The 13323-nt window shown below is 43.7% G+C and overlaps 1 protein-coding gene and 1 pseudogene across 4 annotated transcripts in view; one reads left to right on the top strand and one right to left on the bottom strand.

The window, feature by feature from the left end:
- The window catches only part of Spire1 (spire type actin nucleation factor 1), a 116726-nt gene that overhangs the window by 1387 nt on the left and 102016 nt on the right, over nucleotides 1-13323 (top strand). The window lies entirely within an intron of this gene.
- LOC127204473 (cytochrome c oxidase subunit 6C-2-like) lies at nucleotides 7643-7923 on the bottom strand (annotated as a pseudogene).

Here is a 13323-nt window from a genome sequence, read left to right as displayed (position 1 = left end):
TTCAAACATTTTTTTATTTGATTTGTTACTTGATTTTTAGACTTGGCCTTAGTAGATTGGTTTCAGTTGTAATTTATTAATAAGATGCCATGAAAAGATTTTTTTTTTTCTCAAAACAACGAGGCATTGTCTCTGTCCCAAACTATTTCAAGAGGAAAGTGTGGTGTGTGCGAGCTCACTTCAGAAGAATCTTTGGTTGTATTGAAAGCACAGGCTCCGTTGTATGGTGCATCAAGAACTGTTGGGAAACTTGATCTCACAAGTGTTCTATTTATCAAAGACTGATCGATTCTTTGGGTAACTGTTGTTGGACCGTTGACATGAATGAGTTTTTGCATCATTAATATGGGTGTAATACACTTTGCAGAGAATAACAAATAGATATTTCCCAGAAACCGTAATGGATTTTTGAAAGCTTACTTTAAAATTTTTGTTATTAATTGTCTGCATGGTGTGTTGTGGGGACATGTGCCCCCGTCCGTGTGGAGGTCAGAGGACAACCTAGTGGCACCTGTTCTCCTACCTTTACATAGATTCTGGGGCTCAAATTTGGGTTGCCAGGCTTGTGAGGCAGGCTCTTTCCCCACTGAGGCGTCTCTCTGGCCCTCTGTTTTAATTTATTTGTCATTTTTAGGAACTCAGTCTCATGTACTGCAGCTGAAGCTGTTCTGAATTCCTGGTTCTGCCATCATCCGTTTCCCTCTCCCACATGCCACATCATTGACCTGGGCCTCTACACTCTATCTTGTGATGGTTTATAACATCTCCTTTCTTCTATTCCAACTCAGGCCAGAAACAAAGAGGACCTAATAGAGCAGTGGATACAGTCTGGAGCATCATAGGGCCTGATGGCTAAAATGTTTAGGGATGAGGACAGGGGAAAGAATAGAATAAAAGTACATTGTATGAAAACATTGGTTTTTGGTTTTTCGAGACAGGGTTTCTCTGTGTATCCTTGACTGTCCTGGACTCCTTTTGTAGAACAGGCTGGCCTCCACCCTACAGCGATCCGCCTGCCTCTGCCTCCCGAGTGCTGGGATTAAAGGGGCCTGGCATGAAAAAAGGTTTTAATGAAAGTAGTATGGTCCATTTTCAAATGTCAGTATATTCGTTTATTTCCTCCTGGGATTTAAGAGTAGGTCTTTGGTTGTGGAAAATACATTGTCTTTAAACCAGTAGAGCAGGGAGCAGTGGTGCACACCTGTAATCTCAGCGCTCAGAGAGGCAGAGGCAGGCGGATCTCAGTGAGTTCTAGGCCAGCCTGGTCTACAAAGTAAGTCCAGGACATTCAAAGCTACACAGGGAAAAAAAAAAAAAAAAAAAAAAAAGCAAAACAAAACAAAAAAACACAAAACCCCACAAAAAATCCAAAAACCGAAATGAAACCCAAAACCAAAAAACATTTAGTGGCCAGGCGTGGTGAATACCTTTAATCCCAACACTCTTGAGGCAGAGGCAGGTGGATCGCTGTGAGTTTGAGGCCAGCCTGCTCTACAAAGCGAGTCCAGGACAGCCAGGGCTATATAGAGAGACCTTGTCTCCAAAAAAAAACAAACAAACAAACAAAAAAAACCAAAAAAAAAACCAAACAAAAACAAAAAACAAAACAAAACAAAAAACCCCAAAACTATTTAATGTTGATTTTTGTTTAAGACAGGGTCTTCTATACCCTGGAAAGGTCTCAAACATTCCATGAGACAGGGGCTGGCCTTGAACTCTTCGATCTTCTTGCCTATAGCTTCCCAAACCCATGTTCTGGAATTACAGATGTGTGCTTTAAATCTTGTTTTTTAAAGGTGATTAAGGCTGGGCAGTGGTGGCACACACCTTTAATCCCATCACTAAGGAGGCAGAGGCAGTCAGATCTCCAAGTTCAAGGCCAGCCTGGTCTACAGAGTGAATTTCAGGACAGGCAGGACTAAAACAGAGAAACCCTGTCTGGAAAAATAACAACAAAAGTGCCTGTTAAGGTTGCCTGCATAGACTCTTTCTCAGGAAACGTGATTAGTGGTTTGACACTTGGTGCTGGGTAAGTTTCTGTAAGTTTTTCATTTTGTTTTATGTATGTGGTTCTTTTAGAAATGAGGTAAGTTTATGGCGTATACTCCAGGGGAGATCAGCCTGGGTAGTAATAAAATATTGTGTGTGTGTGTGTTTGTTTGTTTGTTTGTTTGTTTGTTTAATACACGGTCATACTATGTAGCCCTGGGTGCCCTTGAACTCACAGAGATTTGCCTACTTCGGCTGGGCTTAAAGTCTTGGGCCACTATACCTCACGCAGGACCTCACTTTTTAGCTCAGGCTTGTGGCCTGTAAAGCCTTGAATAGCCCAGGCTGACCTATAACTTGTGACAATCCTGTTCCCCAAGTGCTGGGATTACAGCCACGAGCTTTGCCCCCAGCTCACTTATTTTCCAAGTAGAGGCTTAGAGAAGCCCAGTGACATGTTAATGTCACACTGGTCAACTCTTTGACTGCCATTCAGGCCCTATTGGCCTACAACCCTATCCGGTGGCTCCTGAGGGGGGAAGGGCTGGGCAGGACCGGCTAGGGTGAAAGAGACTTTCCGGCACTGAGGGAAGTGAGAAATAGATTTGTCGGGAGGCAGCTTCAGTGAGACAGCTCATTTAATTGACGCAAATTTAAACCTCTGTGGGGTGGGTAGGGACCTCTGGCTGAGTGTGCATCATTGTGGGGGCAGGGTGCTGGAGATGCCTCATTGGCATGAGGAAAAATTCCAGGTGCTGCTGGACATGACCTTATAAGAAAAGAGGAAAGGCTGGAGAGTTGGCTCAGAGGTTAAGAGCACTGGCTGCTCTTCCAAAGGTCCTGAGTTTAGGCTGGAGGGATGGCTCAGAGGTTAAGAGCACTGGTTGCTCTTCCAGAGGACCTGGGTTCAATTCCCAGCAACCACCTGGTGGCTCATAACTATCTATAATGAGATCAGTTGCCCTCCTTTGGTGTGTAGGCACTTATGTAGGCAGGACACTGTATATATAATAAATACATACATACACACCAAAGGTCCTGAGTTCAGTTCCCAGCAACACATGGTGGCTCACAACCATCTATAATGAGATCTGGTGCCCTCCTCTGCCAAGCAGGTGTATACACAGGCAGAACACTGTATACATAATAAATAAATAAATCTTAAAAAGAAAAAAGAAAGAAAAGAGGAAGTTTAACCTGACTACAACCAACCTCCTCCAGGTTGGCAGCAAAGTAGGGGAGCAGAGCAGGGCTACATTTACTGGGACATGTGGGGGGGTTGGGGCGGGCGCGGCAGGGAGGCAGCCATGGCGGCAATCGATCCTACTCCTGCTGATCTCAGGGGGAGATTTCTGGGGTTTGGACACGCCTCAACTCCACTCTTGCTCTGGGCAGGCTTCCCCTAGTCCCTTGGCTCCCTGGCCCCACATGTGACTCAAACCCAGGTCTAAGACTTGCAGCATTGTGCAGTCCCAGAGATTTTGTTTGATTCCTCCGGAGCTAAATGATCTCAGGAAAGTTCCCTAGTCTCCAATGTCCAGCTTGCTGTGGAAAGACAGTGTCTCTCTTTTCTTTTTTACATCTGGTGAGTATATGAAGTAATATGTAAAATGACTAACAGATTCATTCTTCCCTTAGTCTTGTGGTTTTCTCACACTACTTTGTCCGTCTGTCCGTCCGTCTGTCTGTGTGTCTATCTATGTAGAGTCAGGGTCTCTATGTAGCCTTGGCTGTCCTGGACTCTCTATGTAGACCAGGCTGGTCTTGAACTCACAAAGATCCTCCTGCCTCCCAGCTGCTGGGATTAAAGGCGTGCACCGTGATGCTTGCTAAGGAAAGCTCTGGAAATGCTCTTCTGCTTTAGTCTGGGGCTGAGTGCAGTAGCGTGTTCCCCATGCTACCTCTAACTTTTCTTGTGCTGTGACCATGCTCGTCATCTCAAAGAAGGAAAGCCTTGTGAACAACAAAACCCCAGTCTTCCTCCAAGCATTCCATAAACTTTGTGTGCATTTACCTGACTGAAATATAAGCAGTCGGTTTGTAGGAGAGGTTAGGAAGACCAAGGGTAAAAGGTTCCTTTATCTCTTTTGCCTTTGTAGCTGCTCTTTACTTATTTATTTTGGTCTGTTTGTATGTGTGGAAACTGTCTAACAATAAACAACTTTATTTTGTTGAGTTCTTCTAAAAACAAAACAGTTGCTACTGTTTAAGTCTAATCTAGTTCTTTATGAGGTTAAAGTGTTTATCTGTCTGAGGTGCCACAAAGAAATGCATTATAGTGTCCTTTTAGAGATGAGACTCCTACATGGCTCCATCAGCCTCTCAGGATTTAAATACCCATTGGACAACTATTTATTTCAATGTTGGTTCCAAAATTTTGGTATATCTTTAGTTAGATGTATAAAGAACATTTTAAAAATTATGGCCCCATCTTGATTTTAAATAACTTGAAGGGTGGTAGCAAGATAGATTTTCCTGGGAGGAACAATGCAGGCTGTGTGCATACTAATGAGGGGATCCCTTGAGGATGGTTTTGGTATAGGGAACATTCAGCCTTTGTTTGGGATGTGAAAAGAGGATGAGATCAGGCTCCTCAGCTAGGTTCATGCTAACGTGAGGAGAGTGGTCTTGGAACAAGGCCTATTTGGTTCTAAAGAGAAACAGTGTTCATGGAAAAGGTGGGAGAGTAAAAAGGTTTTCAGAATCCTTTACTCCAAGCTTGCTGTTTCTTGAGTGTTCATAGCTTGACCACTATCAGCTAAATGTGCAAGAGTGTAAGAGCATAGGTGTCGGCGAGTCAGAGGTGGAAGTATGGACTGCCAGAATACATCATTGATTGCAAGAATAAGTAAGAATCACCTTTGTTGCATGTGCCAGACTAGTTCAACTTAAACATATCTTGAATTTATATTATATGCAGGCAGCTTTCTGGTTTTCCAATCAACTTAAACATGAATAGTTGTAAGAAGGAAAAAATGTAAACCTAAGTGGTGAATTTACCATGAAGTTAATACTGCTTAAATGCCAAGTGCACTACTTACCCACTCTCTCCAGGCACCTGCGAAGGTTTAATCACATGTTCAAATGCTCAGTTGTGAAGTGAAACCTGATTGGATAAGATTGTTGTCATTTCCAACGTCAGTTTACCCCTCGGATGCTTACTGTGCTGGATGAGCGGCAAGTAGCCACAGCAGAATTCCAAGGAGAAGTTAGTTTCCTGTGGTTCTGCCTATGCAAAGGGAAATAAATAGTTGCATCATATTCAGAGCTGATACTTAAGTCGGGACTTTTAGAAAATGATGAGCTTAAGATTTTTACTGACCATAATAAAGAAAAATAAAATCCACACACATTTCCCAATGATCGTATGTTGATAGCCTGCCCGCACTCCACGGGCTTGGTGACTCACATATCTGAAATCCCAGCCTTCAGGAGGCTGAGGTAGGAGGATTGCCAAAGGGCTATGTGGTGAGTTTGAGAGAGAGAGAGAGGCTGAGAGAGCATGCCCAGAGAGAATCGAACTCAGAGACAGCCAGTCAGTCAGTCACTGTCTTTGTCCAGCCGGAAGTGCTCCTGTCTGAAGCATTCTCCTGTCCCCCAGCCGCTGTAAAGTAGAAACAGTTCATCTGTCTTCTGTAGCAGCACCATTAAAGCTGTGTTTTGGGCTGGGCATGATGCTCCACACCTTTAACCCCAGCACTCAGGAGGCTGAGGCAGGTGGAGCCCGCCTCTTTTCAAGGCCACCCTGTCTGCGTAGCAAATTCCGGGCCAGCCAGGGCTACTTAGCAAGAGCTGGAAACAAACCGAGCAGAGAAGAGAGAAGGACAGCAGTAGCAAACAGGAAGTGCGTCCTGTATTTGCATACCATGCTACCCAGTCTCTTCTGATCTGTGGAGTTTTTCACAAGCCTGGCTTTGTTTTCAGGACTAGACTAGGGCTTGCGGGGAGGAATACCACAGCGGGGAGGAATACCACAGCGGGGAGGAATACCACAGCGGGGAAGGTCTTGTCTGGTAACATCGTATCTGGGAACCCAGTGTAACATTGGTGGTAGCTCTGCTCGGGTAAGGCAGTGTTCTATGAGTCTACCTTACACATACAGCTGATGGTGAGCAATAATATGGTCTATATTAATTGTCTCCTTAATTTTTGGTTATTTTTAAAAACTTACAATTTTCCATCTTCATTATAATATCCCTTTTGTCTTTAAGTGGTTGTCTTATTAGAGTTTTAAACAAATTGTTTGTTGTATTGCTTTCTAGAAAATGCAAGGACTATAAAATGCTTCTATTTATTTCCTGATTTTTGACACATGGTTTCTCTCTGTAACCTTGGCTGTCCTTGGCTGTCCTGGACTCTCTTTGTAGACCAGGCTGGCCTCGAACTCCCAGCGCTCCTCCTGCCTCTTCCTCCCTGAGTGCTGGGATTAAATGTACACGCAACCATGCCCAGCTTATTTCCTGATTTTTATATATAGTTTGCTGACATAACTTTAGTTCATGTTTTAAAATGCTATAAAACAGTTTTTTTTAACTTGTCCAGACAATATTTTTATATACTTTTATAGTTATCTAGATCCATGTAATGTTGTCTTGATTCGTTCAGATCTGCAAGATGAAAAACTATTTTCCCTCTTTTAAATTGTTGTTGTTGTTGTTATTAGTTTTTTGTTGTTGTTGTTGTTTTTGTTGTTGTTTTTGTTTTTTTTTGCGACAGAGTCTCTGTTAGCCTTGCTTTGTAGACTAGGCTGGCCTGGAACTCACAGTGTTCCACCTGCCTCTGCCTCCCGAGTGCTGGGATTAAAGGAATGTGCTACCACGCCCGGCTTTTAAATTATTTTTTAGCATACAAAATAATGGGTTTCATTATGACTTTTTCATATTATTATAAATATCATTGTATTTGCTTATATTTAGAAGCCATTATTCCCTTATACCCCTTCCACTAGTCCCCTTAACTTTTCTCATGCTTTCTGTTTTCTTGTGTTTTTTTTTTCTTGTCTTTTTTTGGGGGGGTGGTTTTCGAGACAGGGTATCACACTGTAGCCTTGGCTGCCTTGGACTTGCTTTATAAACTATGCTGGCCTGGAACTCACAGCGATCCGCTTGCCTCTGCCTCCGCCTCCCAAGTCCTGGGGTAAAAAGCGTGGGCCACCATGCCTGGCTGTTTCTTGTCATTTTTAAAAAAGAACTTTAGTTTTAAATTTATTTTATGTGTATTGGTGTGAGGGTGTCAGATCCCCTGGGATTGGAGTTACAGATAATTGTGAGCTATCATGTGGTGCTGGGAATTGAACCCAGGTCCTCTGGAAGAACAGCCCTTAACCAGTGAGCCATCTCTCTAGCCCCTTTATACCATTTTTTAAGTATATATATGTGTGTGTGTGTGTGTGTGTATTTGTGTCTGTATCTTAGTTAGGGTTTCTGTTACTGCATCAAAACACCATGAACAAAAGCAAGTTGGGGAGAAAAGGATTTATTTAATTTATACTTAGTTTTCTTTTCTTTACTTTTTCTCTTTATTTTCTTTTTCTGTTTTCAGTTTAGTTTTGTTTTGGGGGCTTTTTGGGGGGGTCCATATAATTGTTAATTGTTTATTGAGAGAAGCTATCCCTTAGGCCACATACTCACGTTTCATAGTTCAGGAACACAGGCCAGAGAGGAACTCCTATGGAGCGCAATCCAAAGAATTCTCTGCATTCAGAAATCACTTGGCACTCTGAAAGCCACCAGCCTTCCTCATCTCTTCAAAACCTTTCATGGAATCATCATTTCTGTAGAAATCTGCATATGGCTTCTCTCTTTGCTCAGCCATGCCGAACTTAATAGGAAGCCGTTACTCCGGGGCCACAATAAATGCGCCAACAATATGCACTCGCAGACGCTAGGTCAGAAGACCGCGCAGTTGAGAGTTCGGCAACGCATTGGACCTCATAGTACTGAATGTCCTCTACATCAGCGTCCTTTCTGCCCAGGAAGAAATGGCTAGCCTTCTGGCAGCACGCAGCTGCATGAGTCTAGTTTTTAGTTTTTTCAAGACATGGTCTCTCTGTGTTAGCCTTGGCTGTCCTAGACTTACTTTGTAGACCGGGCTGGCCTGGAACTCCCAGAGATCTGCCTGCCTCTGCCTCCCAAGTGCTGAGATTAAAGGTGTGTGCTACCATGGCCATCTTGGTTTACACTTTCATATTGCTTTTCTTCATTCAAGGAAGTCAGGACAGGAACTCAAACAGGCAAGGAACCTGGAGGCAGGAGCTGATGCGGGAGCCATGGAGGGCTGCTGCTTACTGACTTGTTCCCCTGGCTTGCTCTGCCTGCTTTCTTTACAACCCAGGACCACCAGCCCAGGGATGGCGCCACCCACAATTGGTGGTGGTAGTTGACAGGCTGGATCCTCTGTCAATCACTAATTAAGAAATGCTTTACATGGGCTAGAGAGATGGCTCAGAGGGTAAGAGCACAGGCTGTTCTTCCAAAGGTCCTGAGTTCAATTCCCAGCAACCACATGGTGGCTCACAACCATCTATAATGAGATCTGATGCCCTCTTCTGGACTGCAGGCTCATATGGAGGCAGAATACATTATAAATAATAAATAAATCTTTTAAAAGAAAAGAAATGCTTTACATCAATACTGGGTATTGGCTAACCAGCTGGGAGACTTTTCTCTGGAGAAAACCATTTCTCTTGTTTTTCTTAGCACTTCCCAGGTGCCTGTAGTTCTCTGTTTAGAGGCCCAGAGAGCTTTGCCCTTTCCATGTTGGCAATCCAGTGGTGTCGCTGTTACCTTCACTTGCGTGCTTGGACCATGCAGTGCTGGGGGTTAAACCCCAGGCTTTTGACCATGCTGGACAACCACTCTACCAACAGAGTTCCAGCCTCAGCTCTTGTCCTAATTTTAAGGGAAATTTAAATTAAAATGTAATCTGTAGAAAAGTACGCAACCCAGTAAATGCACTTGTGCAACCAGGACACAGAAGACAGAACCGACCATGTCCAGCATCTGGAAAGGTCTGCCCTGTGCTGTGCACGCTGCAGTTAGCATCATCAGGATCTGATGGCCAAGCTGCACCTGCTTCCTGTCTCTCATGCAGAAATTCAGACAAAATATGTTTTTGTCTGACTTCTCTTTCTAAACTTGGTGAAATCAATCCAGATTATTGCATATAGTTGTCGCTGGTTCGTATTTTAGAGCCACATTCCTTTGTATGACTCATTCAACTCTGCAGTGACATTTGGGACTCAGATACCCAGCATCATGAATAATGCTGCTATTGAATATGTCTTTTGGTGAACAGATGTGACATTTGTGTTTAGTAATATGCCTAAAAGTGTAGTTGCTTATTTGCATGTTCAACATTGTAGTAGATACTGTGTTTTTATTAAAGTTTTCCAAAGTAATTGTACCTCACACACTTTTTTCTAAGAGTTATTTACTTTTATTTTATGTGTATGGCTGTTTTGTCTGCATGTATGTCTGTGCATCGCATGCAGATAGTGACCATGGAGGCCAGAAAAGAGTGTTGGGTCCCCTGGAACTGGAGATGCAAGTGACCGTGACCCACCGTATGGGTGCTGGGACTTGAACTCGGGTGCTCTTAATCACTAAGCCGTCATCTCTCTAGCCCACCTCACAGACTTTTAAAATGAAAACCATTCTGGGACATTTAGATGACTATATTTGTTCATAACTTATGTTTCAAAATAGTAAATGAAATGAGGGCTAGTAAGATGGCTCAGTGGGTAAATGCACCTCCTTGCGAGCCTAAGGGCCTTATTTGATCCCTGGAACCCACAGAGAAGCAGAGAGGAGCAACCTCACAGTTGTCTTCTGAATGCTGTGGCACGTGGACCCCCCCCCAAAAAAAGCAAAACTCCTGTCATACACGTACACACACTATAATAACTTCTCAAAAAAATCTCGCCGGTGACACACGCCTTCAGTCTCAGCATTTTGGAGGCAGAGGCAGGCAGGTCTCTGTGAGTTGGAGGCCTGTCCTGCCTACATACTGAGTTTCAGGCTAGTGAGGACTGTATAGTAAGATGCCTCCCAACTGGAAAGAAAGTGTCCAAATTAGGAAGAGATGAGGGGACATGACAATAAGTGGAATGTGATATCTGAGGTTGAATCCTGGCACAGAAAAACAACAGTGTTAGAAAAATTGAAGAAATCTGAATTGGAAAAAAGAAGAAGAAGAAGAAGAAGAAGAAGAAGAAGAAGAAGAAGAAGAAGAAGAAGAAGAAGAAGAAGAAGAAGAAGAAGAAGCATTTCAGAGGCAGAGGCAGGTTGATCTCTGAGTTTAAGGTCATCCTACGTCACGCAGGACGTTCACTCCAGCCAGAGCTACATAGTGAGACCCTGTAACAAAAACAAACCAAACCCAGGGATGATAAGGTGATAGATACAGATATTTGATCTCATAGAATGTACTGGAATGCACTTCACATTTCCTACGTATATATAGTGTTATTTGTTCACTTAAATCAACATGTGCATTTTTTTTTTAAGTTTTTTATTTTTTTTGGTTTTTCGAGACAGGGTTTCTTTGTGTAGCCTTGGCCATCCTGGACTCACTTTGTAGACAAGGCTGGCCTCGAACTCACAGCGATCCGCCTGCCTCTGCCTCCCGAGTGCTGAGATTAAAGGCGTGCGCCACCACGCCCGGCTTATGTGCATATTTTATTAGCTGGTGTGTAGAGGGATTAGTCTTTTGTTTTGACAGGGTTTCTCTGTGCAGGCCTGACAGTACTGGACTCACTTTGTAGACCAGGCTGGCCTCACAGTGATCCACCTGCCTCTGCCTCCCGGGTGCTGGGAACACAGGTGTGCACCACCACCCCTGGCCCTATATTTAGCTTTTGAAAACATTGATTTTTACATGTTTTTGTTTGTTTGTTTGGTTTGTTTTGTTTTTTTTCGAGACAGGGTTTCTCTGTGTAGCCTTGGCTGTCCTGGACTCCCTTTGTAGACCAAGCTGGCCTCGAACTCACATCGATCCGCCTGCCTTTGCCTCCCAAGTGCCGAGATTAAAGGCGTGTGCCACCACTGCCCGGCTGATTCTTACATGTTTTCACAATGCTTGTGCTAATGTTTTCTTAAATTAGGACTGTCCTCGTATTTCCTACTTAGTCTGCCTCACTCAGCATGCTTCTGCAATATGTTGTGTTTCTGAGAGATAACGATGGGCGCAGTTGGCAAGTGATGGCAGAGTGTAATCAGCTGGCTCCAGGGCTGTCTGGCCAGATTGGGCTTCCTAGGTTTTCAGTGAAGACCCAAGTGCCGTATTAAAGGAATTCTTGTTACCGTTCCATTTGCTCATTGCACCAGCATTTATTTGTATGTCTTGTAAATGGACTGTGCTAGATGTTGCAGGTGCACAGAGGAACAGGGTACACCTGCAAGTAGAAGCTCACAGATGCATAAGCTAGCACCTGTGGTACAGTTCCGGAAGGCTAGAGATGCATAGAAAGCTGTGAGCCCAGAGTGAGTGGCTCCCTTTGCGTCACAACAAGTACCTTCCGCATTGGAGACTGAGTTCTGGAGCCATGAAGGGTGAGCAGTGGGATGAAATGGGATCCACATAGACAGACGCGTGTGCTTAGAAAGGTTCAGAAACGTGCAAGGACATCATATGCATGTGTAGATAGATACTGAGTGTGACATTTGTCGAGCCACCCGTTTCCCAAGCTGGAAGCAAATGCTGCTTACTAATCGGTCATGACTTTTGTGTTGCTAAGTATATAAGCAACCTCTTGGGTTCTCAACAGGGTGCTTCAGGCAGCCACTACAATTATTTGGACTTGGCATGTGAGGTTAAACCCGTTTGTCTGCTTTGTGGTGGGTGTTCACTGTGCCTGGAGCATAGGATGTGTGTGGGAGTGGTGGGGAGTGAGACAGGCTGGAAAGGTGTGTTTACCGAGCGCCACACTATTGTTTGTGTCTATAGGTTGGATGGGCAGTGGAGAGCTTGTGTGAAGAATGTAAACTGGAAAATGGATAAGCAGATTATTCTTTTGAGAAAAATATACAGGCTTCCTAGAAAGTACTTTTCTTCTGCTACGCCTGTGATCCCAGCACTTGGGAGGCTGAGGGAGAAGGATTATTTGTGAGTTTGAGGCTAACCTGGGCTACATGGTGAGTATATAGTAAGTACCAGGCCAACCAGGGCTACCAGCAAGACCCTTTGTCTCAAAGACAAAACAAATCCATCTTCTACAAAATGTAGTTGGACAAAGACACCAGTTGACATTTCATACTGCCTTTAAGTGATAAACCAGGTAAGAGTATTTCAGCTCTCCAGACAAGAGATTATGAAGATTTGAGCCAGAGCAGTACTAGTAGGAAGGCAGATCGGTGCTGGAACATGGTGTGGCTCTTTAGTTTTGATGTGTAGTTGCAAGAAGAACCCTGAAGGCTCTGAGACTCCTGCCTGGGTGATGGGGAGGCAGGAGGAGCAGGTTAGGGTGGGTAGATGATGATTTATGCTGCATGGAAATTAAGGTGGCGTGGAACATAGTTTCCTGGTAGAGTCATGTTAATGTCCACCAAGTTCCTTTGCTTTTTTGAGATGCATGCAAATCCCCTTTTATGTCCCCTGGCAGCAGGGTAACTGCAGGCGATGTGCTTAGAGGCTTGGTTCTGAGGCTTAATGTGTAGTCAAAGCCTCTTAGCTTTCTGGTAAACCTGTAAGAATGGAAGTTGTGTCTGTCCAGCCCTTGTATTGTGAGACTCCAGTGACGATTGTACGTGAGCGAATTTTGTCAGCTCGTACATGTTGTACGGAGGTATTAACTATCTTTTTGTGAAAAGCATCTCAAGATCCTTTGACTGAAGATTGGTAAAGAAATTCTAAAACAATAAGTCCAGAAAATGATTGTTGAGGTTGACAGAATGTGAAATGTAGATATTTATAGTTGCCCTAGAAGTATGACCAGATTTTATGAATAGATTATGGAAGATTTCTTCCGCTGTCAGAGAAAGTGAGTGCCTGAGGACTATTCATAGTTCTCTATGATTTCCACGCGCAGCTTTCCTGTGATGCTATTTCTGTGAAGTATCTAGAGAAGGCAACTCTGTCAGACAGTGTGTTGGGGATGGTGTCATCATTGTGGCTAATGATGCTCTGTCTGCTTATGGGCCATTTGCGGAGATGACTGTTTACCCAGGTTTGAATTGGGCTGTCTTTCTTCTTATTGTGGTTGAGTTTTAGGGGGTTCCTTGTTTTTAGGTCTTTGATGTTTAGTCAATTTTTTTTTGGATGGAATGAGACAAGGGTCTGTCTTCTTAAGTGGATATCCAGTTTTCCCAAACTGTCTGTTGGAGAAAAATTCCTTCT

Source organism: Acomys russatus, chromosome 20, assembly GCF_903995435.1.
Source record: "Acomys russatus chromosome 20, mAcoRus1.1, whole genome shotgun sequence".
Lineage (NCBI taxonomy): Eukaryota > Metazoa > Chordata > Mammalia > Rodentia > Muridae > Acomys > Acomys russatus.
Note: the sequence above shows the minus strand (reverse complement) of the source record. Positions and strands in the feature narration are given on the sequence as shown.